The sequence below is a fragment of the Sus scrofa genome, chromosome 8 (genome assembly GCF_054392235.1).
Source record: "Sus scrofa isolate SSC_HxYL_T2T_F1_AM1 chromosome 8, Sscrofa_HxYL_maternal_Yorkshire_Landrace_v2.0, whole genome shotgun sequence".
Classification (NCBI taxonomy): Eukaryota; Metazoa; Chordata; class Mammalia; order Artiodactyla; family Suidae; genus Sus; species Sus scrofa.
In genome coordinates this window covers 36,725,476-36,751,306 of record NC_139390.1, presented here as the reverse complement: position 1 = coordinate 36,751,306, position 25,831 = coordinate 36,725,476, and the positions used below count along the sequence as shown (strand labels likewise).

General features: G+C 34.0%; 1 protein-coding gene and 1 non-coding gene across 4 annotated transcripts in view; one reads left to right on the top strand and one right to left on the bottom strand.

Moving 5' to 3' along the window:
• Positions 1–25,831, top strand: part of COX7B2 (cytochrome c oxidase subunit 7B2) — a 358,064-nt gene that overhangs the window by 26,276 nt on the left and 305,957 nt on the right. For all 3 annotated transcript variants that reach the window (XR_014812379.1, XR_014812380.1, XM_021101167.2), the window contains exon 2: positions 25,621–25,676. The gene's annotated coding sequence lies outside the window, so the exon portion shown is untranslated. The remainder of the gene's footprint in view (positions 1–25,620; positions 25,677–25,831) is intronic.
• LOC146400421 (U6 spliceosomal RNA) lies at positions 9,197–9,303 on the bottom strand. Its single transcript, XR_014813902.1, has one exon. It is a non-coding gene; the product is annotated as a U6 spliceosomal RNA (small nuclear RNA).

The following is a 25,831-nucleotide window of genomic DNA, read 5'->3' as shown; positions in this document are numbered from 1 at the left end:
AGCTGGCTTATATACATGTAGGTTTACATTAACATATTTTAATAATTTTCAAAGTTTCTATTGTTAATGTTTTTATTATAGAATCTCAAACTTAAAAGAAAAATTGGAAGCACAATACAAAGACTGTCCTTTTCTCCCCCTGAACCATTTGTAAGTTACTAATGTGATTCTTTATCATTTCCAAATACTTTAGTGTTTGATCCCCATGAACAAGCATTCTTCCACATAATCATGATGCCACCGTCAAAATCAAGAAATCAATTTTGATATATCCAGAGAAATCTCATATTCCATTCTAGTTTTGCCCATTGTCCTAAATACATCCAGCGAAAGAATCCAGCTAAAATTCTCATACTGTATTTAGTTATTTTCTCTCTCTGACTTCTTCCGTGTGGAACATTTCCATGACCTTTTCTTTGTCTTTCATGACCTTAACACTTTTGAAGATGGCAGGCTAGTTATTTTGTAGAATGTTCATTCAATGTGAATTTCTCTGATGTTTCCTCATGATTACATTCAGATTAGGCGTCTTTGTTAGGAAACCACAGAAAGAATAATTTCCTCATTTTATTACATTCTGTCAGGTGCTGAATGATTTCAAGTTGCCCCATTGCTCATGATATTCACTTCAGTTACTAGATTAATGTGATACCTGCTAGAATCCTTCTCTGTTGTGATTTAAAAATATTTTTGTGAGATGATACTTTGGAACTTTGTAAATGTCCTGTTCCTCCTAAATCTGTTGTTCAATTTGTTAATTTTAATCGATGTAAGCTAGAAGCTTTCTGTTTTATTTTTGTGCTCAAATTGTTCCTTTTGGCAAGCAGTAGTGCACTTAAACTGGCTTATCTGTTCTTAGGATACGTCCCATTATTTGAGCACTTTCTTACTTTGTGGCTTATATTTTAAAAATTTTCCCAGCTCTATTGAAGTATGATTGACAAAGAAAAATTGTATTTAAGGTGTACAGTGCAGTGATTTGAGATAGATAGATATATATATATAATATATATATGTGGATATATATATAATATATAATATATATGTGTGTGTGTATATATATATATGTATATATAGTGAAGTTATTACCACAGTCAGGCTAATTAACATATCCATCACCTCACAGTTACCTTTTTTGTGGTGAAAAAAGTTAAGATCTACTTTCTTAGCACATTTCAAGTATACAGCATTATTATTAGCTATTGTCACCATTTTGAATGAATTCATCATAAAACTGAAAATCCATACCTTTTAGCTGACATCTCCCCACTTCTCCCAACTCCCAGGCCCCAGAAGCCATGCTTCTACTCTGTTTCTATGGATCTGACTTTTTTAGATTCCCCATGTAGGTGAGATCATGCAGCATTTTTCTTCCTATGTCCGGCTTATTTCACTTGCATAATGTCCTTAGTATTCCTAAGTGTTATCATAAATAGTATTCCATTGTGTGTATGTATATGTATACATTTATATGTATTTATATATTACATGTATAAATAATAAGTATTTACGTATAAAATATATATTATGATAAGTTTGTATGGTACATATAATATATAGATACATGAATGAAAAAATTTGGTTATATATAATATAATTCAATATAATATATATATAAATAATAAATATACTTTTCTTTATCCATTCATCTATTGATGAGAATTTGGTTGTTTTCTTGTCTTGGCTATTGTAAATGGTGTTGCAGCCTGCCTATCTATCTATCTATCTATCTATCTCTCTATCTCTCTATCTCTCTATCTATATTTCTCTAGATCTATCTATATTTTTATATAGATAGCTGTATCTTTATCTATCTGAGATATATGTTAGATAGATAGATATAGATCTATGCATATCAAGTAGGGAACACTTCAGTTAAAAGGTACTGTGATTATGTTTGTATACAAACAAATAGATCAGAAGAAAAGCAACCAGCATGGAATTGTATGTGTCATTCTTATAAAATACACAAAAATATCAGTGTTGAGAGAAATTTTCAGAAAACATCTACTATATTTGCAGATATGTGGCCAAGTTTATAATTTCCTTTTCCTGTTTTTTTTTTTTTTTTTAAGTATCATGTTTAAGTCTACATAGAGAAAAAATACCATGTGCTTTCAGAGGTCATGAGGGATTATATAAAACCTACATATCCAAGTATACCCTTTATTTTGAAGTATGATTAATATAGATAAGAACACATTCTGCTTTTGGAACAAAAAAACATACACAAATTAACCAATATGATGGGCCATATGTTGTTTGGTACTTACAGAAATGGAATATAAAATGAAGGTTAGATAAATTTCAGCTTGTTTTTTAGTTTTGTATGTTAGATGTTGCAACTGAAAAGTATATTCCTAGTGAAGACTTCAGGGGTGAAATTCTACTCTCCACTTCCTACCTTTGGGATCTTCTTGTATCTTCACTGAAACTAAAATAACCTCATTTTTGCTTTAAGTATATTTTGTGAATCTTAAAAGTATCATAAATTTAAGCAAATTCCAAGTTTTCTCCCCTCCAAGTTCTGCTGCTCTTACTTGAATAAAACATAAAATTAAAGGTTGGATTTTGGTTGTATGTTGTAAATTATGCCTTGCATTTAGTTTTCACGGGAATATAAGCCAAATAAATGTTCTTTAAAAAAGGGACAAAATAGATGGATAAGCTAGAGTTCCCAGACAAGAGGAGACTTGTTTCAATTTGATTTGAGACACGAAGTAAATTGTAATCTGAAAGAAAAATATATTTTTCTCTTTATCGTTCATAATAGTTTGATCCATTTACTAACTGAACATCAATTTTAGTCCCCTGATAATTTGACTAAAAGAATGTGACTGTGGTTTAAATAAAGAAGGAAATAATAGCTCCACTAACAAATAATAGTAAAATTTATTGTGCACCTACCATAATCTAAGTGATTTCTACTTTATTTAATTTCTATTTAATTAAATTAACACCAAAGCTCTATGAGGTAGGTAGAATTGCTATCTCCATTTGAGGCACACAGTGGGTTAATAAATTGTCCAAGTTTCCACAGTTAGGACGAGGTAAGACATGAACTCAGACTCTGGCATTCTGACCTCTGAGTTTATTTCCCTTATTCATGGTGTGCAAATTCTCTGTTTGACATAATTTTTGAAGACTTGCCTTTCTGAGATAGACATGAGAAATAACAATATGTATTCCCAATAGTCAGATAAATGGAGGGTACAAAATGGCATTAATATAATAACAATAGCTACCAAATATACCTCTTAAGTTATCTCATTTAAAGTTCCCAACTTACTCTCCTTTCCTAGTGCCATTTTCCGTGTGAGGAAATTACAGCTCAGATACATTAAATACCTTTTTCAGGATCACAGAGCTTGTAAATGTCAGATTCAGAATTTGAACACAGGTCTCTGACTCCACAAATCTGTGTTCATTTTGATAGGAACTTGTGAGCCCAAAAGGAGGGATTAGAAGAGGCAGTTAAGTCAGGACATAGGGGAAATGGAAGAGGTTGTGTATGTGGCTAAGGCAGTAAGAAAAATGAGGAAGCTTGGTAGGGCTGGGGTATGGATTATTAGGATGGAGGCAACCCCACTGACAGGAGGAGACCACATTTCTAGTGAGGACAGAGGTTTTCAGCCTTCTCCCCCTTTTAGGGATCCTAGCATGAGGGCTCATTCATCTAACCATGCATTCCTCTTTACATTCATCCACATACATTAAGGACAAAACACTATCCCTGAGAGTATTTTTTCCACACTAAGTCAGCAGGTCTAAGTTGAGATTCTGGCTCTGCCAGCTACTGGATGAATAATCAGGGGAGAATCATACATGCATACTTTTTAAGCAGTAAGCAGCATTCATCTCTCAAAGTTGGGGTAATGAGCAATCAGTGATGTTCGTGAAATGGCTTTAAAAATGTGGTCACCCTCTCCTACGTGTTAGTTACTGTCATGACTAATTACCTTGATTTCTAGTCATTTTTATTTACTTATATATTAGAAGATTAAGGTACTTCCATATCCATTGCTAAAGACTAGGGCTGTGATTGCCAATCTTTAGAAATCCCCAGACCCAGACAAATGTACACACACACACCAACACACGCACATACACGACACCCATGAGAATCTTCAAGAATTGGGGGAAACAGATGTATTGTTTGAAAAAGTCTCCTGCTCACAGGAAATACTTAGATATTCCTCTAGGGTGTGTCTAACTGTACCAAACCAAATATTAGGTAACTTTGAGATGCAGTATTTTAAAGCTCTGCAGTAATGTCTGTCTTTTTTTTCTCTGTTTAAAATGTATTTAATACAGAGCTAATCTTTTTATGAATGAAAAAGAGCCTGAAACCCACATGCTGCTTGAGCTGGTTTATTTAAATCTCTGAAAATATATGATGCTTCAGTACTTTCTTCATTTTGTCCAGAAATTGGGGGAAGGGGACAAGGTGAGTGTTTGTAAAGAAAGTTAACAAGTTACATTTCTGTTTCCAAATGTGATTAGCAGTCTCTTTCCTCCTCACCTTTGTATAAACCATTTCTTATACAGTGTTTTTATAGCAATGTTTGAACATTGCTGCAATTCTACCCTACTCAGCCCCAACCCTGGATAATTTATACATTTCCTTTAGGAGATCTGCAGTTTTTTTTTGGTTTTTAGCTTATAAATTATTTTAAGTGAGCAAAAATTTGAAAAATTAAGAGACTTTACATTAAAAAGAACAGCTTTCCAATTTATTTTTTGAAGAAATATGTCAGAAGTTCTGGCAACACTGGACCATCTTCCCCAAGCTAGATCTGAGATAATCTTACTGATATTATTTTGAATTTTCCCACAAAGTTAGGTAATTTTAATGGGGCTAGTAGTACAATTTGATTTTTAAAGGAACTAGAGTCTTCTTTTTGTGGTTTTGAAACTAAACAAACCATTTAAGAATGTAGACTAGTTTCATCACAGTGATCAGGAAAGCTCTTAAACTTTCTTGACAGGCAGATCATGCTGTCTGGGATGTCAGCCTAAGACACTTTGTAGGGAGACTTGAGTACTCTTCAGGTGAAATTAGGAAGTGTAATTTTATGGATAATTTATCTAGAAGGACACTAACTCTTGTTTGAAATATGGAATAACTGCACTTGGGTGTTGCTTTTGGATGTCTGAATTAGGAGGAGAGGGTATTAGATAATTTTGCTCATGTACACGTGTCAACATGATTTTCACCTCTGAATTGTCACCAGAATCTATTTTTCTTAGAATATTAAAGACAGTGAAGGTTGTTGTTGATCATTGCTTGACACTGGAGATTAACATGAATATAAATGAGCAATTTAAGTTTACTAGCTTTGGGTGTAATATTTTGAGGTGAATGTTAAAGTAAATATTACTTATGTGTTATATATAATTCACTTTCCTGGTTCACCCTATGCAATGTCTACTGTCACCAGTCCAGTTTTCAAGTTATTGTCTGAAAGTACTGTGCTCATTCCTTCCTCCAATAGTTACATGTTGTCTCTAAAACTATTTCATACCTCCCCTTTGGATACCCAAATCTTACCTATCCCCCAGGTCTTAAATAAAGTTGTTTCTTTTTCACACAGCCTTTTTTTTTTTTTTTTGATAAAAATATTGCATATTAGAAAGGATATGGACATTGGAGATGGACAAACCTGGTTTTGAAATCAAAGCTTCTGTTTATTTGTTGCAGGACTACGTAGACATTATTTAGCTTCCTTGATCCTTTTTTTCCCATAAAATTGTAAAAATTAGTGTAATAATTGCTTCAGGTTTTATGAGAAAAAATATTACAGCGGGTTAAATATCTGGGGAATCATAAAGTGCTAACAAATGTTTTTCTATGGCATTTAATAATCCAAAGATTGTAAAGTGGAAGTTCACAGGATGATTAGGCCTTAGAGATGTGTCTGTTTGATTTACACAGTGTTTAAAAATTTTTAAATTAGTTTCCAATAGTAGAAAAAAATAGCTATTTTACGTAAACACCTAAATTCTTGTTTCTGTTTAGAAGGTTAGAAAATCTGGGAGTTCCTGTCGTGGCGCAGTGGTTAATGAATCTGACTAGGAACCATGAGGTTGCGGGTTCGGTCCCTGCCCTTGCTCAGTGGGTTAAGGATCCGGCGTTGCCGTGAGCTGTAGGTTGCAGATGCGGCTTGGATCCCGCGTAGCTGTGGCTCTGGCGTAGGCTGGTGGCTACAGCTCTGATTAGACCCCTAGCCTTGGAATCTCCATGTGCCGCAGGAGCGGCCCAAGAAATAGCAAAAAGACAAAAAAAAAAAAAAAAAAAGAGGAAAAGGAAAAGAAAATCTGGGAACCCTCCGCCTCCATTACCAAACTGAAAAGACATGCTTCAGTGTGGCTCAGTATCTCCCTTGCCCATTGCTCTTACTCACTTGCCTTGGACCTGATTATCATTTGAATTTACTGTCCTGGATATAAGCCATTTATTTTGTGTTTAAATACATTCTACCTTTCATTGTTAACTGTGTGTATATACATCTTATTCCATGGTATATAAAAATATGTATTTTATATATCTTTATATATAATATATATCTCTTATTCCGCTATATATATATAATACATGTATATATATGTATATATAAATAAACATATGTGAATAAGTTTTTAGAGGGAAGACCTGAAATTTTTAAAAAATCTTCAAAACCCTACCAGCTTCTAACTGTTATATCACATCAGAAGTTAATAAATACTAGTTAAATTATGAGGTTGAAAAATATAATGTGCCAGTGGAATTGATTTTATCTGTTATCGGTATACCTTCCATTTTACTATGAAATAATGAAGGAATATACATGCAGAGAAAAGAGAAAAAAGCTTAATTTTTCCTCTTTCCAATGCCAGGATTGGTTTTTCAGGGATTTTGTTCTGTTCACTGAAACTTTAGTATGCACACATTCTGAAAACTGTTTTGATCAGTTTTTACTTCTATAAAGTTCTCCCACTGGGAAATTGTACTCGCTCTTTGTTTAATTTAGTTGTTACATAAATATGTTGAAACGCTCCACTATTTCAGTTCCTATTGTGAAAATATTTTGTAAGCAGCAGTATTAAAACACTTTTTTCTCCCAGCTATATAGATCATAGGAATTTGAAAGCAGCAAGAGAACGTAAAACTTACCCACAACACTCTCTCATGACATCATCAGGGCTTAGAAAAAAATATGGTGTGCTCACAGTTCACCTTGAGGTCAGAGAAGCTCAACTAGAGCCCATCATTCGTGACTCCAATTCAAACTGATATTTAAATTTTAAATAGGAATTCAGCTTTTTATGATGTTGTAAAACAAATAAAATGGATTCCATAGAAATAAAGCTATGTTCTCCACCTCATAATCTAAATCAGCTAGTATTTATGGTTTTATTTTATTCTCACAAGAGCCATGTGGGGTAAATATTATTATTATCCTCATTTTGCAGTAGGATAATCTCAGTAACTTTTTGAGAGTGAGACGGCTAGTGATAGTGGAGGTGAGATTTCCACTCTGGCCATCACACTTCAGCTTCTGTGTCTGTAACCGCTAGGCTACTTACCTTGTAATGTGCTTATTTTCTCTATTCTGTCTGCATTTTCAAGTCTGCTTGTAAGAACTGGTACAATGTTCACAGAGTTTTCAGTCTTTTACCTGAGATTGCTTGAAGTTTACCTTTTAAAGATAAAAGTTTCTACCTTCATTACACAGTTCCATCAAACTGTATCTCCATTGTATCAACTATTTCTGTTCCTGTTCACCATTTTACCAATCTGAAATTTTGCTGATGTGAAATCCTGACATTACTAAAGTGGTGATTTTCTTCCACTGAAAATATCCTTACTTTTATTTGCCGCTTTAAAATACATGCAAGCAAAAACACTTCAACACTGATGATTCTTAATAATTTTGCCTCAAGCCTTTTCTCAAGTACTCAAAAAAATATTGTTTCTCCTAGGAGTAGTTTTGGTCTTCAAGAATTAATTTCGCACTTTCTGTGAAAAGAGTACCTAATGGGATGAAAAACTGCACTTTATATTCAAGAGATAATTTTCTGTTCACCTTTTTAAGGTCCTTATATTTGCAAAAGCTATATCCAGTGCTGGATGAGATGCTTTGTAAAGATACTAAAGGAATGGAAACTTGATTTTGCAGTTGAGGAGTAAAACATATGAACTGGTGTGTAAATACGTCCATGTAAGTGACCCTGAACAGTGAAAATCAGTGTTCCGGTCCTCTTGTGCTAGGATGAGCTGAGTGTGTGGAGTGAGCACACTTGAGTCAGGTGATGTTAGTCAAGGAGTTTGGAAACTACCCAATCCTGGTACCTTAGCCACATCCTCTGCCTGGCTCTCATTCCTCACTGATCTGTAAGAACTTGGAGGAAGAAGATAATTCAGATCCTGGGCTATTTTTTTTAGAACATTTTTCTGATTAGAAAACAAAACAAGACTTAACAGTGAATATTTTAAAACTATGAAAAAGTATGAAGAAAAATATTATCATCTAACACATAGAGAAATCCATTATAAACTGTTAATTATGTTTATTCGGATTTGTGTACCTAACTGCCTAAACACCTGTTTGTTGCTTCTATAGTTTACACACACACACACACACACACACACACACACAGAGTCAACAAATTTAGGATCATATTATTTATGTAATTTTAGCTTAGTTTTTTTGCTTAACCCAAAAGTCAGAGTAGCGCAAAATACATGACTGGTTTGCCAATTTAATATTGCACCAAAGTATGTTTTAATGCCTTTGTCACGTTTTCTTCTGTGATGAATAGTGTATTTTGTTATTCTCCACTTACATTCTCTATCTTCATTTTTTTAAACGATTTTTATTTTTTCCATCATAGCTGGTTTACAGTGTTCTGTCAATTTTCTACTGTCCAGCAAGGTGACCCAGTCACACATATGTATATACATTCTTTTTCTCACATTATCATGCTCCATCATAAGTGACTAGATGTAGTTCCCAGGGCCATACAGCAGGATCTCATTGCTTATCCATTCCAAAGGCAATAGTTTGCATCTATTAACCCCAAATTCCCAGTATCCCACTCCCTCCCCCTCAGCAACCACAAGTGCAAATCTGTTCTCCCAGTCCATGATTTTCTTTTCTGTGGAAAGGTTCATTTGCACCATATACTAGATTCCAGATATAAGTGATATCATATGGTATTTGTCTTTCTCTTCACGGATTTGCGTGTCATCCTTGCACAGGGGCCATGCTAATCTTGTCTGTATCGTTCCAATTTTAGTATATGTGCTGCTGAAGCGAGCACTGTCTTTCTCTTTCTGACCTTAACTCACTTAGTCTAAGAGTCTCTAGTTCAGTCCATGTTGCTGCAAATGGCATTATTTTGTTCTTTTTTATGGCTGAGTAGTATTCCATCATGTATATATTCCACATCTTCTTAATCCATTCAATTGTTGATGGACATTTAGGTTGTTTCCATGTCTTGGCTATTGTGAATAGTGCTGCAATGAACATGTGGGTGCATGTGTCTTTTTCAAGGAAGAGTGGGATTTCTGGGTCACATGGTAGTTCTATATTTAGTTTTCTGAGGTACCTCCATACTGTTTTCCATAGTTGTTGTACCAATTTACATTGCCACCAGAAGTGCAGGAGAGTTCCCTTTCCCTACACCCTCTCCAGCATTTGTAATTTGTTGACTTGTTAATGATGGCCATTCTGACTGGTGTGAGGTGCTACCTCGTGGTAACTGATTTGAATTTTTCTAATCATCAGTGATGTTGAGAATTTTTATATGTGCTTGTTGGCCATCTGTATATCTTTGGAGAAATGTCTATTCAGGTCTTTTGCCCATTTTTCAGTTGTGTTGTTGGCTTTTTGCTTTTGAATTGTATAAGTTGCTTGTATATTTTAGTGATTAAGCCCTTGTCAGTTGCATCATTTGAAACTCCTTTCTCCCATTCTGTAAGTTGTCTTTTTGTTTTGTTTTGTTTTGTTTTATGGTGTCCTTTTCTGTGCAAAAGCTTGTCAGTTTGATTAGGTCCCATTGATTTAGTCTTGCTTTTATTTCTATTGCCTTGGGAGACTGACCTGAGAAAACATTTGTAAGGTTGATGTCAGAAAACGTTTTGCCTATGTTCTCTTCTAGGAATTTGATGGTGTCTTGTCTTATGTTTAAGTCTTTAAACCATTTTGAGTTTATTTTATGCATGGTGTGAAGGTGTGTTACAGTTTGATTGATTTACATGCAGCTGTCCAGTTTTCCCAGCACCACTTGTTGAAGATTTTTTTCCCATTTTATATTCTTGCCTCCTTTGTTGAAGATTAATTGACTGTAGGCATCTGGGTTTATTTCTGTATTCTCTATTTTGTTCCATTGGTCTGCATGTCTGTTTTGGTACCAGTACTGTCTTGATTACCGTAGCTTTGTAATATTGCCTGAAGTCTGGGAGAGTTATGCCTCCTGCTTGTTTTTTGTTTCTCAGGATTGCTTTAGCAATTCTGGGTCTTTTGTTGTTCCGTGTAAATGTTTGGATTGTTTGTTCTAGTTCTGTGAAAAATATCGTGGGTAACTTGATAGGGGTTGCATTGAATATGTAGATTGCTTTGGCTAGTATGGCCTTTTTTACAATATTAATTTTTCCAACTCAAGAGCATAGAATATTTTTCCCTTTCTTTGAATCTTCTTTAATTTCCTTGGTTAATATTTTATAGTTCTTAGCATATAAGTCTTTCACCTCCTTGGTCAGTCAGGTTTATTCCCAGGTATTGAATTTTTTGGGGTGAAATTTTAAAAGGTATTGTATTTTTGTATTCCTTTTCTAATATTTCATTGTTAGGATACAGAAATGTGACTGATTTCTGAATGTTAATGTTGTATCTTTGCTGAATTTGTTCATTAGTTCTAGTAGTTTTGGGGTTGAGTCCTTAGGGTTTTCTACATATAACATCATGTCATCTGCGTACAATGACAATTTTACCTCTTCCAGTTTGGATACCTTTTATTTCTCTTGTTTGTCTAATTGTTGTGGCTAGGACTTTCAATTCTATGTTGAATAAAAGTGCTGAGAGTGGGCATCCTTGTCTTTCCAGATTTTACTGGTAAGGCTTTCAGCTTTTCTCCACTGAGTATTATATTTGCTGTGGGTTTGTCGTAAATGACATTTATTATGTTAAATGTTTGGTAACATTTTTTTTTAATTTTTTGTCCTTTCAGGGCCACACCTGTGGCACATGGAATTTCCCAACCAGGAGTTGAATCAAAGCTGTAGCTGCTGGCCCACCCCACAGCTCATGTCAACATCAAATCCTCTACCATTGTTTGAGGCCAGGGATCAAACCTGTGTCCTCATGGACACCAGTCAGATTTGTTACTCCCGAGCTGCAACAGGAACTCCTTTCTCTTCATTTTTTAATTGAAGTATAGTTGATTACTTCAATCTTACAATATTATAGTAGTTTTAGGTGTACAACATAATGATTCAATAAGATTTTACTCCATTTATAGTTATAATAAATTATTGGCTATAGTCACTGTGCTATACATATACCCTTGTATCACATAATAGTTTATACTTCTTAATCCTTCATCTTGCCTCGTTTTCCTTCTCTCTGCCCACTGGTTACCACTAGTTTGTTCTCTGAACTGTGAGCCTGTTTCTGTTTTGTTATAGTCATATATTAGTTTTACCTTTTAGATTCTACATGTAAGTGATAATAAGGTACAGTCTTTTTCTGTCTCTGTTTGACTTATTTCAGTAAGGATGATGCCCTTCAGATCCATCCATGTTGTTATAAATGGCAAAATTTCATTCTTTTTAATGGCTGAGTAATGTTTCCTTAAACATATCACATTTTCTTTATCCATTCATATGCTGATGAACACTTAGATTGCTTCCATATCATGGAAATTGTAAATAATGCTCCTGTGAACATTGGGGTGCATTTTCTTTTTGAAGTAGTATTTTAATTGCCTTCAAATGTGTACCCAGCAGTGGAATTGCTGGATCACATTTTTAATTTTTGAGGAATCTCCATACTGTTTTCCGTAGTGATACCACTACTTCATAATACCAATCAACAGTTTACTAGGGTTCCCTCATCTCCATGAATTTACCAACGCTTATTATTTGTGTTCTTTTTGATGATGGCTGTTCTGTCAGGTGTAAGGTGATACCTCATTGTGTTTTTTGTTTGATTTTTCTGATGATTAGTGATGTCAGACATCCTTTCATGTGCCTATTGGCTATCTGCCTGTCCTCCTTGGGAAAAAAATGTCTATTCAATTCTTCTGCTCACTTTTTAATCATTTTTTTGTATTGAGTTGTTTGAGCTATTTATATATTTTGGATATTAACTCCTTATAGGTTGTATAATCTCCAAATATTTCCTACCATTCAGTAGGTTGTCTTTTTGTTGTTTCAGTGTTTATTTTACTTTTCTGTCTGAAAGGTTTCAAGTTTAATTAGGTCCCCCTTTTTATTTTATTTTATTTTATTTTTTTTTTGCTTTAAGAGGCAGATCCCAAAAAAATATTGATGCAATTTATATCAAGGAATGTTCTGCCTATGTTTTCTTCTAGAAGTTTTATGGTTTCAAGTCTTACATTTAGGTCTTTAATCTACTTTAAGTTTGTTTTTGTATATGGTGTGAGAAAATACTCTAATTCCTTCCTTTTACATGTAGCTGTCCTCTTTTCCCAGCACCATTTATCGAAGACACTTTCCTCCATTGAATATTCTTACCTTCTTTGCCATAGAATAATTAACTGTAAGCATGTAGGTTTATTTCTGGGCTCTGAATTCTATTCTCTTTGTTATGTTCTATCTATATGTCTCTTTTTGTCAGTATCATACTATTTTTATTACTTTATCTTTGATGTATAGTCTGACTCGGAATGTAATATCTTCAGCTTTAGTCTTTTTTTCTCAAATTGCTTTGGGAATTCAGGAGCTTTTATAGTTTCATATAAATTTCAGGATTATTTATTCTAGTTCTGTGAAAAATGTGGTAATTTCAGTAGGGATTGCATTTAATATGAATTGCATTGTGTAGTATGGAGATTTTAATATTCATTCTTCCAATCCACAATCATGGTTATCTTTTCATTTCTTTGTATCATCTTCAGTTTTCTTCATCAATATCTTATAGCTCTTTCACCTCCTTCATTCAGTTTATTCCTAGGTATTTTTTATATGATTTTAAATGGGATGATTTTCTTGCTTTCTTGTTCTGACAGTTCATTTAGTGTGTAGAAAAACAACAGTTTTCTAAATATTGGTCTTGTATCCTGCAACTATACTGTCTTCATTTATTACTTCTAATACTTTGTCGGGGAGAATTTAGGATTTTCTATGCTAGTATTATGTCCTCTGTTTCTCTTCTTCCTTCCCATTTTGGATGCCTTTTATATTTTTCTTGTATGATTGTGTGTCTAGGACTCCCAATACTATGTTAAGTAGAAGTGGCAAAGTGGACATCCTTGCCTTATTCCTGATTTTAAAGTAAAAACTTTTAGCTTTTCACCATTGAGTATGATGATAACCGTTGGTTTGTTATAAACAGCCTTTATTATATTGAGATATGTTTCCTTTATACCAACTTTGATGAGAGTTTTTACCATGAAAGGATGTTAAATTTGGACAAATGATTTTGTAGCATTTATGGATACAATCATGTGATTTTCCTCCTTCTTTTTGCTAATGTGGCGTATCACATTGATTGATTGTGTATGTGAACCATCCTTGTGACTCTGAAATAAATCCAACCTGATTATGTGTATGATTCTTTTTATATACTGTTGGATTTGGTTTGCTGATATTTTTTTGAGAATTTTTGCATCTACTTCCATCAGAGATATTGACTTGTAATTTTCTGGTTTTGTAGATTTGTTTTTCTCTGGTTTTATTATCAGGGTTATAGTAACCTTGTTGCATGAATTGAGGAGTGTCTCCTCCTTTTAAAAATTTTGGAATAGTTTGAGGATTGGTATTAGCTTTTCTTTATATGTTTGGTAGACTTCCCCTGTGAAGCCATCTTGTCCTGGAAATTTGTTTGCTTGGTGTTTTTTAAATTACAAATTCAGTTTCATTGCTAGTGATCAGTCTGTTCAGATACTCTTTTCCTTTCTCATTCAGTTTTGGAAGATTGTATGATTCTAGAAATTTATCCATTTCTTCCACGTTGTCCACTTCATTTGCATGTAATTGTTCATAGTAGTTTCTTATGATTATTTTAGATCTCTATGAAATTGGTTGTTATTTTTCCTATTTCATTTCTTATTTCGTTTGCTTGGATCATCTCTTTTTCTTAATGATTCTTTCTAAAGGCTCATCAATTTTGTTTATTTTTTCAATAAAAAGTTCTTGGTTTTATTGATCTTTTGTACTTTTTATCTCTATTTTATGTATTTCTCCACAATCTTTATTATTTTGTTCATTATGACTTTGGGCTTTGTTTAGTCTTCTTTTTCTAATTCCTTTATATAGTAGGTAAGTTTTTTTGTGTGTGTGAGATTTTTTATTTTTCATGAAGTAGGCCTGTATCATTATAAACTCCCCTCTTAGAACTGCTTTTGTTGCATCCCATAGAATTTGGGTTGGTCTATTTCCATTTTCATTTGACTTGAGGAATTTTCTCATGTCTTCTTTGATTTCTTCAATTGACCTATTGGTTTTACTAGTAGCATATTGTTTAGTCTCCACATGTTTATGTTGTCCCCATTTTTTTCTTCCTGAAATTGTTTTCTAATTTTATACCACTGTGTTTAGAAAAAAATAGTTGATATAATTTCTATCTTTTTAAATTTTTTGAGATTGCTTGGCCTAGCATATTATCTATCCTGAAGAACATTCCATGTGCACTTGTAAAGAATGTATATTCTGCTTTTTTTTTTGGATGTCATGTCCTATAGATATCCACTGGGTTTAACTGGTCTAAAGTATCTAAGGTAACTTATGTTTCCTTATTGATTTCTGTCTAGATATTTCCATTTATATATGTGGAGATGTTAAAATCCTCTCTAACTGTATCATTGTCAATTTCTTCCTTTATGTCTGTTAATATTTACTTTATATATTTAGAAGCTCCTGTGTTAGGTGCATACATGTGTATGAGTATTATATTCTCTTATATTGATTCCTTTATATAATGCCTTTTTTTTGGTCTTTCATTGTACATGTCTAAAAAAGTCTACTATGTCTCATATGAGTATTACTATCCCAGCTTTCTTATTTTTTCTATTTGTGTGAAATATCTTTTTCCATCTCAGTCTGTGTGTGTATTTAGCTCTTAAGTGAGCCTATTGTAAGCAGCATGTAGATGGATCTTGTTGTTTTAACTAATTACTTTTTATATTTGATTGAGCATTTACTCCATTGATGTTTACACTTATTGCTGATAGATATATACTTATTACCATCTTGTTACTTATTTTCTGGTATTTTTTTGTAGTTCTTCTATACTCTTTTCTTCTTTTAGTTTCTTAGCTTGTGGTTTGATGATTTTCTTTAGTGGTGTGTTTGTGTTTCTTTCTCTCTAGTTTTCATGTATGTCTTGTATTTTGATTTGATGAAACATGGGATTTATATGTTGACCTATAACTGTATATAACTAATTTAAATTTAATTTTTAATAGCCACATATGGCTAGTGCTTACCTTCTTGCATAGAACAAATGTAAAATTCACCTATTTATATTGAATCTGCTGGCTATCTTGACTACTATTTACTGTTAAAACTTTCATAGATTTGTATTAAGTTGTCTTCTTATATAGTCTGTGAAGAGAAATACCTTTGTTATTCTATTTCAGAAGTTTTACTAAATTCAATAATACTTTTTATATTATATATTTATATATTATATTATTATATAATGTATATAATATAATAATTATATTAATTATTACCTCAGTATATTAACTATATATTGAGGTAATATATTAGGTAGTTGAATTTAGTTTTACTAAATATATATTTTACTCAATATATTAATATATATTATTTAGTTTTACTAAATATATATTTTACTCAATATATTAATTATATATTGAGGTAATATATTAATTAGGTAGTTGAATTTAGTTTTACTAAATTCAATAATAATTTTTATATTATATATTTATATATATTATATTATTATATTAATTATTACCTCAATATATTAATTAGGTAGCCAGTTATCCAAAGTAAATGTGAAAATCCTTAAAAGCTATGTATTGATAATATTGATGCATATGTTATTATCTATTGTACTATATCTTTTGAAAATGATTAAGAGAAGCTAAAATTTCATTAGAGGTCTAATTTTAAAATAATCACTCTGGGGAGTTCCCTTCACAGTGCAACAGAAATGAATCTGACTAGTATCCATGAAGATGCAGGTTGATCCCTGTCCTTGCTCAGTGGATGGGGGATCCAGCATTGCCGTGAGCTATGGTGTAGGTTGCAGATGAAGCTCAGGTTCCCACATTGCTGTGACTGTGGTGTAGGCCAGGAGCTGTAGCTCTGATTTGACCTCTAGCCTGGGAACTTCCATATGCCATGGTTGCACCTTAAAAAGCAAAAATAAAATGAAATAATCACTCTATACTATATTCAATGTATCTTGCTGTTTTTATTCATGTGGTTAAAAATAGTTTAAAACAAGCAGACTTTACTTATCTGCAAGTAAAACATTTGATTCTATTGCTTTTAGATTTTTAAAAATTTTTTGAAGGCCTATAGTTATATAGAACTGCATGTAGCAAACCTAGGTTTTAGAATTGAAATGGAAAACATTTAAATTCATAAGTTGTAAATAAAACAGAATCAATTAAAATATATCATTAATGACATGTCTATGGGTATATCTTTTTGTATAACTCTAACTCTTGGAATTATAGTAATATTTTATATATTCCTAAACTAAACCAATATGTAATTAAAACAAATGAGGAGGTGGAGGGAGAAGCCAGAATAGAATACAGACTAAAAAATTAGCCTGAGGGAAAAGCCAGAATAGAATACAGACTAAAAAATTAACCTAACTGTATTAGAAGTGAATAATGTAACCACATTGAGAATAGGGAAGAAAATAACTGACCAAATTTTACTGTGTAGAAAAGAATTCTAAGTGTATACATGTGACAAAAAGAAGTGTACAGAAATGCTGTCATCTAATTAGTAAAAGTATTTTTAGCAGGAATGGGTTAGCAAAGCATGTATTTTACACACACATATATACTAGGATTAAACAAATAAATAAATAGATGAAATAGATTGTAGATAATGAGCGCTGGGTTCCTCAGTGTTGCAGAAAGGAGTATAATTAAAAGGCGGGAAGGCTAAAATGAATCTCGTGGTATTGGATTGGAATCAGAGATGTCAATATGAATTCATTGTTTTTAATATATAAACAAGATTAAATAGTCTATTCTCATTATTTACAGTAATTATGATCTGTGAAGTCACTAGTAATACTGAGCTAGTGAATACCAATCATTGCTTCTAGGTGAAATATAGGATTAGGTTCCTACAAGCCTCTGTTACAGTATTCTCATCAAATGGTTACTATTTAGCCTTGTTTCCTTGTTTTATGTGTGTTTTTGTTTAAATATATCTTATTTATTGTTGATTCTTTAATATTAAACTCACAACCAATAGCTCTATCAATCATTTTTAATGAAGCTTATCTAATACATGTATTTTTCCATAAGACATATCACAGCCTTCTTGTGCTTAGAAACATTAGATGGCACTTCAGCATTACCCTTGGGAGCCATTTTAAACAATGAAATCACTGACCATAAAAACATGGCACTAAATAAGCCACCCTATTTCATGTGTAGGCTATGAAAGCTGAAATAAGGTGGAAGCATTGTCTTGTTTGACCTCAGCTGAAAACGTACATAGTGGGTGACTCAAATTTTTCACTGCTCTCCACATATCTGAGGATGACTATGAAAGTGCTGGAAGTGTTAATTTGAGGGTTGCAAATAAATTTAACAAGTAGGTGATTCTATAAATGCAGTCAGATCAACATGCAGAGTTTACATGCGCACATATATAACCTAGTTATGTATACTGAGAGGTTCAGAAGCAATGATGCTGCACTAAAGTGAGCACACCCAGCACCTAGATCTTGGTTCCACACACCATTCTCCAGTAAAAAAGAACCAGGACTTCTTTGAGAAGTAGTTGATTGGAAGGTTAGGGCAGGAAAAATACAAAATGAGTCTGCAACATCTTGGGGTTTCAGGAAGTAAGAAAAATATCAGCTTGTCTAAAGAATATGGGAGACATGTTGTCTGAAAGAGTCTTTAATGGCCAAAGCCAGAACAGATAGAACAAAATAAATAGTAATAGTATGAATTTTAACAGAAATAATAAAATACCCATGTGTTCTTACTGATAATAATAAATAATTCCGTAAATAAGCGAATACGTGAGGGAGAAGACAGCTCTTCCTCACAGTAGAATTACAATTAACGTGGAATTAAATAGAGAAATAGGGAGCCACCATTAGGCAAAAACCACAATAACACATGTTGCACATAAAACCCTCTTAAGTTAGTGGGAAGACGTTAAGGAGAAACATGATTTGCATAGTCTCAAAGAATGTTCCAAAGATACTTATCAATAAAAAGAAACCTGTGGAGAAACCTGGCTAAGCTTAATCAAATGTCAATGTAAATATCACTAGTAATATGACATATTGATAGATACCATGAGAAATTATGCGCTAGGAAAATCACAACATTGTTTTTGTGTTATTTTACCAAAAAATGTGTAACCTTATTCTAATTTTGAGAGATTGTTGGACAAATGCAAATTGAGGGATATTTTACAAAGTAACTGTTAAATACTATTCAAAAATGTCTAGAGCATGAAAGAAAAGCAAAGAAAACTGTTAACTGCTAGAGGAGACTAAGGAGAACAAAAATCACTAAATCCTAGAGATAGGATCCTGGAATAGAAAACAACCATTAGTGGAAAAACTGGTGAATGTAAGGAAAAAGTATACAGATTTCTTTCGCTATTCGAAAGCAGACTGGTCCTATGAAAACTTTCTTCAGCTGAAACGGCTTAAATTGAAGAAGCACTTACCTTAGGGTAGACACATGTTACTAACTGATGCACAGAGTAAATCTTAGAGAAGGCATAGAGGCTCACAGACACAGTTAGGAGCTATGGTGGCTTGATGCTGAGATGCTGAGTGTAGTTCATGTGGAGGGAGCTTGTTAGTGCCAGTCTTGGTGCTACAGGTACACATGGCTTACATAATAGCCTCACTACAAAACAAGTGCTGAATGCTATTTTCACTTTGCACCTTTTTTCATAAATGTGAAAAATTCTCTTCAGAGTTTGATGAGCAAAACCAGGTACTAACAGCCAAGTGGTATAAAGCAAATCTTTGAAAAGCAGAATATATATGTGTGTAATGTAGCATATTATTGATACTAGTAATTATTATATAAAAATTAATTTACAATATAATTATGAGTATATAATATAAATAATATTATTCAGCCAAAAAAGAAGGAAATCCTACCATTTCTGATAACATGGATGAACCTTGAGGGCTAAGTGGCATAAGTCAGACAGAAAGAAACAAATACTGTATGATCTCATGTCGAATCTCTATGTGGAAAAAAAAAAAATCTAAAAAAATCTGAGCTCAGAAACAGAGAGTAGAGTTGCAGGGTGGAGAAGGGAATTGGGTGATGATGGTCAAAAAGTACATAACTTATAAGATGTGTAATTTCTGGGGAATCTAATGTATCATATGCTTGAAAATTGCTAAGAGTAGATCTTAAATGTACTCACCACACACACACACGCACAGTGATAACCATATGAGGTGATAGTTGTACTAACTGGCCTGTGGTAATTATTTTGCAATATATATGTCTATCACATCATCACATTGTATCTCTTAAACTTGTACAGTATTACATGTCAATTATATCTCACTAAAGCTGGAAAAAAAGATAAAGGTGTTCTCTTCCTAGAACACAGATGGATTTGTTTTGAACTGCAAAGCAAGTGCTTTTGGAGGGCACTACCTTCTTGGATCCTGTCATGAATCAATACCTCTGATGGCAACTCTACTACCCTCAATGTCTATATGTCCAAGTGACTTGTAGTACCTCTTTATTCTTCTGTCACTTTCAGTTCTGTCACTCCTCAATCTTCTTGGCATTTCTTAGTTTGAATGCAAAGAGAAAGAAATACATTGGCCCGAACATTGTTCTTTAATTGAACCAGTTCTCAGTTAATGTCACAAGCCAACTCAAAGGATTCACTGCTCTTGGAGTAGATGCCTAACCCAGGACCACTGAGTTCTGGTCCTATGGGGGCATAGCCATGTGGTACAAAGCCTGGTTGCCTAATGGTTGCATTCGTCAGGGATAATGGCTTCAGCAGCTTACTGTGGCACTGACAGGCAATGCATTTGACCTAGTAGAGTAGCAGTTTGTTCTCATTAATATAACAGTGGTAAGTAACTATAATTTTTACAATGTTAGTAATTTAAATCTTTCCAGTGTTTTATAGGCTAATATTGTGTTCACTTGTATAATTTCATGTGATACTTCCTATTAAAGTCTTATTAAACTTTAGGGGAGTGGAAAATATTAATATGGAGGTATATTTTTCATGTGAGATATCTATACTATGTACATGCATTGTGCATTTTGGAAAGCACAAGACATTTATGTTCATTTAGTAGTCTGTTTTTTTTTTTTTTTTCTGTTCTTGAAGATGCTTACCAACTTGTTCTAATAAATAATCATTCCTGGGTAGAGATATAAATAACACAAAGAGTGATAGTTGATAGAATCACAACAGAAATTCTGGAAAGAGTTGTGTATCTCACTCAATCAAACATCTTCATTTTAGCAATTCTGTGTTAATTTACCCATTTTTCTTTAGACAATTAAGGAAGACATGCTCTGATTTTTGCTTTAATATAATTATCTTTGTAACAAATTCTTAGAATTAATCACCCAGAGAAATAATGTTTCCTTTCATAAAATGAAATACCTCTCTTTGCTGGAAATAAGGCAACACGATCTATATTTTTCTCTTTATAATAGCTGTGAGAAAGCACAGGGCTCAATTTTCAAATGTACTTATACGGACATATTTTTTAAAATAGTTATTGTCTTAAATTCATTAAACAAATTATTGAGTGAAAACTGGGCTATACATTTCGTACGCTCTTTTTATTTAGCTGTAGTTGGTATATATTTATATAATGGTATATTTTCATTTGCCTGTCTAAATGTATATTTCCACTTTCATGCAAGCCACCTCAGTCATTTTGGAAAGTATCTTTTTAGTTAAGTAATTCTTATTGAGCATATACTCTGTACTAAAAAGTATTTCAATGAAAAGATAATAGGAATAAATGCCATGGAGGGGCATACATTCAAGTGAGGATCAACCAAAAAAGGTTAGGAAAGCTGTTATTAGTAAAATAAGTTGAAAACTCCTCCATGCCATGATCTAGTTTTATACTTCCCTTTGCCTAACAGTGCCAAGGACGTTACAGAGAATAATGAAGACTGCTAACCTGAACAAACTGACATATAGGAGCAATTGATGTGACTTTTAGCCTTGATGATAGAGCAGAACCTGGGGAAAGGCTGATGGTGCAAGGGGGAAGGTTGTATTGCTAGGTTAGGTAGTGTATACATAGGTTAAATATACTCTCTTTCTCTCTACACACACACGTACACACATATCTATCTATATACTCTATATATGTAAAAAAGGTAGAATAAATGTATATATATGCATATGTTAATTGACCCTTGAACAACACAGGCTTGAACTCACATGTCCATTTATAGGCAGATTTCTTTAAGCAGTAAAAGGTAAGGTATTACACAATCCAAAACTGGTTGAATTTGCAAACGTGGAACTGAGAATATGGAGAAGCCATGGATACAGAGGGCCGACTACGAAGGTCTAAGAGAATTTTCAGTGGCACTGAGAATTGGTGCTCCTGAACCCTGTCCTATTCAAGAGTCAACTATATGTTTTACATATATATATATATATATATATATCACACATGTATACACACATATACACAGATAAAATATATAGAGGACATAAAGGACACATCTTGGATAGCACTGTTATTATAGAACAGGAATATTGACTACTTGTGTACTTTTTTATCCAATTTGCTCTGCTGTGTAACTAAGTGCTCAATATATCTTCATTGAATTAATGAATAGGAAAGAAATTGCTTTCAAAGCATTGTAGGAAAATGGGATGCTTGCTGTAGATAAATCTAGACAAAAGCTGAATACTAATCACATTAGGGCACAACATAGTCTTTGATTGTGTGACTGTGCTTTATAAATAGCATAAGTTTGCATACGAATTATAGATGTACAAAAAGCAGCAGGGCAGCTTCTTTCACTGAGCTACACCTAGTTAATTCAGGGCCTTGCACATAATACATGCTCATTAGATTTGGTTGTATTGATTTAGGAAAAAAAAAACACATTAAAAGCCAATCTAAGCATGTCTGAAAACAAAAGTTTAAAAATAGGTTGTTAGCTACTTGGTAATTAAAATGAACTGACTTTGATTAGTATTAAGTGTTGGCCGGTTTTGAAATACCAACTTTCAAAGCCTTGTAAACAGTGAGGTTGCACAATTCTGGCACAAATTGGTTCTTCCGGGGACCTAATACAGCTAAATGTCTTTTCCTCAGCACTGCCTCTTAGCACTTTTTCCTTGGAAGGAGGCTGGAATGGAGGTGACTTGGACTTGGCTTCTCATGTCCCTTTCCATGGTGATCACCTAGGGGCTGGCTAGATTACTAGAACCACCCCCTCAAAGATATCTACAGGGAAACTCCTCATTGCTAAGAAACAGCTGTAAATCTTTCAATGAAAGGACTAGTATTGTTAGTGAATGATCATCTAGAGCAGAAAGAACAGAAGCTTCCTGGTTTCTACCAATTCCCACACAGAATCACTGCCTCTTATCACTTTCTCCCAGGAAGGGATAAAGTAGGGGATTCCAAAGCTGGAATAAAGGTGGCTCCACCTGGCTTCTCATGTCCCTTTCAATGGTGATTACCTATGAGCCTGTAGCAGGTCAGCAGACTCAACTTCCTCTTGTTCTTTATCTGTTTCAGATTTCTCTGAGGAAGTTGGCAATTAGCCCCTTGGAGAAACGCTTTTCTCTTGGTTATCTTTCTTCCTCATCAGCCCCTCTTGGTCTTTTCCCTAGTTCTTTCATAGTTCTCTGACCTCTAAATGTTACAGTAACTTGGAACTTGTATTACTTTTCTATTGGTGCATATCAAATTACCTCAAATTCAGTGGTTAGAAACAACACACACATGTATTATCTCACAGATTCTTTGGGTCACAAGCCGGGGCACAGCTTAACTAGGTCTTCTGTAGGACTGCAGTCAAGATCTCAGGGAGTGTTGGGGGTATCATCTGAATTCTTGACAAGAGAAGAATTTATTTCTAAGCTTAAACAACTTTTCGGCAGAGTTTACTTTCTTAAGACTGTAGGAGTGAGGGCTCCATGTTGGCTGGACCCTGAAGACCTTATAAGATGCCAGCTAGAGGCTGCCCTCAGTTTTTAGAGGCTGCTCTCAGTTCTTTGCCTGGTGGGTTTCTCAGCATGGCTGCTTGCTTCACAAAAGTCAGCTAGAAAAAACTCCCAATACTATGGGTGCTAACCTTATATTGTAATTATGTGATGATACGGTGTCAATCACATACATGGTGTCACATATGCTATTGGTTAGAAGCAAGTTACAGGTCCTGCCCACATTCTAGGGAATGGGAATCATATAAGGGCATTACCACCAGAGGGCAAGGATAATGGAGGCACCTAAAAGTCTACCTACCCTAGGACTGGTCTCTGTCATCTTTCTTCTCTAGCTGAGCTCACTTCCTCTTCTGTCTCATGGCTTTAAATGTTGTCAGAGTAGACAGATTTTATATTCCGAGCTTGATAGCCTTTTCTAAGCTCCACACTGATATAGTCAACTGCTTATTTTATATTGTTCCTTTTGGGTATATTTGTCTGATAGGCACCTCAAAATTCATGTATCCAAAGTCAAAATAATTATTTCCCTTAGAAGTAAACATAACCTGCTTTTCCCATAGCTTCCAAGTCCTATTAAATGTTCTATTCTTTCGGTTGTTCAGATCAAAAAGCTTTATGTCATCCTCAATTTTTTCTGTTCTCACATTCCTAAATTAAATCTTTTATTTAAAATTTTTTTTCTTTACCATTATTTTGGGTTAGTATCCTTAGCTTCAGGTGGCACTAGGACCTGATCTAAAATATAGGTCACTTGGTGGCTTTCTGGTAACCACTCCAGGCCTATTGGGCAGTAACCTCTATCTGTTTTCTACCGACTGGCTCAGGGTCTGCTTCTAACTGGATGGACCACATAAAACTCCAACCCTGTCACTCTCTGTCTTTTCTGTTAATGGAAATTCTTGTGGCCTTTAATATGCCAGATTTGTTCACATCAGATGTTGCCTCTCATCAAACAAGACCGCATTGCCTTTATGAGCCTCTAAGTACTAGTTTCACTTCAAAGGCTAAGCAGGAGTAATGAAGATAATTGTAGGAGTTCCCGTCATGGCGCAGTGGTTAACGAATCCGACTAGGAACCATGAGGTTGCGGGTTCGGTCCCTGCCCTTGCTCAGTGGGTCAAGGTTCCGGCGTTGCCGTGAGCTGTGGTGTAGGTCGCAGACGCGGCTCGGATCCTGCGTTGCTGTGGCTCTGGCGTAGGCTGGCAGCTACAGCTCCGATTCGACCCCTAGCCTGGGAACCTCCATATGCCAAGGGAGCGGCCCAAGAAATGGCAAAAAGACAAAAAAAAAAAAAAAAAAAAAAAAAAAAAGATAATTGTAGTCACCTGACCCCTCTCCTAACCTACTCTCCCCATAGGATTTTCTCCTTTGGTCTACCCTGTTTTCATATTATTTTCTCTTTTTTCTTCCTTCTTGCCCACATTTTTGAAAACTGTGTTAATGTATGTTTTGGGGTAGCTAGAACTTCCTATCATCCACACACACTTTAGTCTAAAGTAGTAAATACGTACATCATTTTCTTCAGGTATATTTTTACTTTGTAGAATAAAAAAAAAAAAGTTCTTATCACCAGGATTTAAGACATTAGTATGATGATGAGTTAGATGTAGGGTGCAAAGAGTATAGATTCATTCCTGTTTCCCTGAACTCACATGCAAGAGGTAGCTGCCTGTTCTCCATGAAATATCAAGTGAACCTTGACCAGAAATCTTCCTGTTTGAGCTTGAGCTCAGGTAGACAGTGACTCATGGAGGCAGCTTACAGACAAAAGAAGGTGTTCTCATACACAGTTTGCAAAAAACTTATAGACCGACCCATTCTATATCACTATAGGAAGATAGCTAACTATGTCTTTTTCCATTCACATACTTGGTGATTCTTTCCTTTCAACTTTATTTCTTAAAATTTATTTAATCAAATGTCATATATAAAAATATTTACTCTCGGTTGAGTAGTTGATGGTGATTTTCTCTGGGTAATTACCCCACCTTTACCTTTTGCCTTTTTTGTTTCTTTGAAACCTCACACTGATTTTTTTCTAATTATATTTTTAGGAATCCGAATCTTGAACTTTCTGAGGAAAGCATCTGAGCTTCAGAGTTCCCGCCAGGTAATGACAAAATATGGAAAAGGCCCATACTAATCAGATTAGAATTTCACCATGAGTTTCAGTTTTAAGTAATTTTGAAGAGTCTTCCTTTTATATAAAAGAAAAAAAAAGATAAAGGTATGGGAAGAAATTTTTTGAAAAAAAAATTGACAATG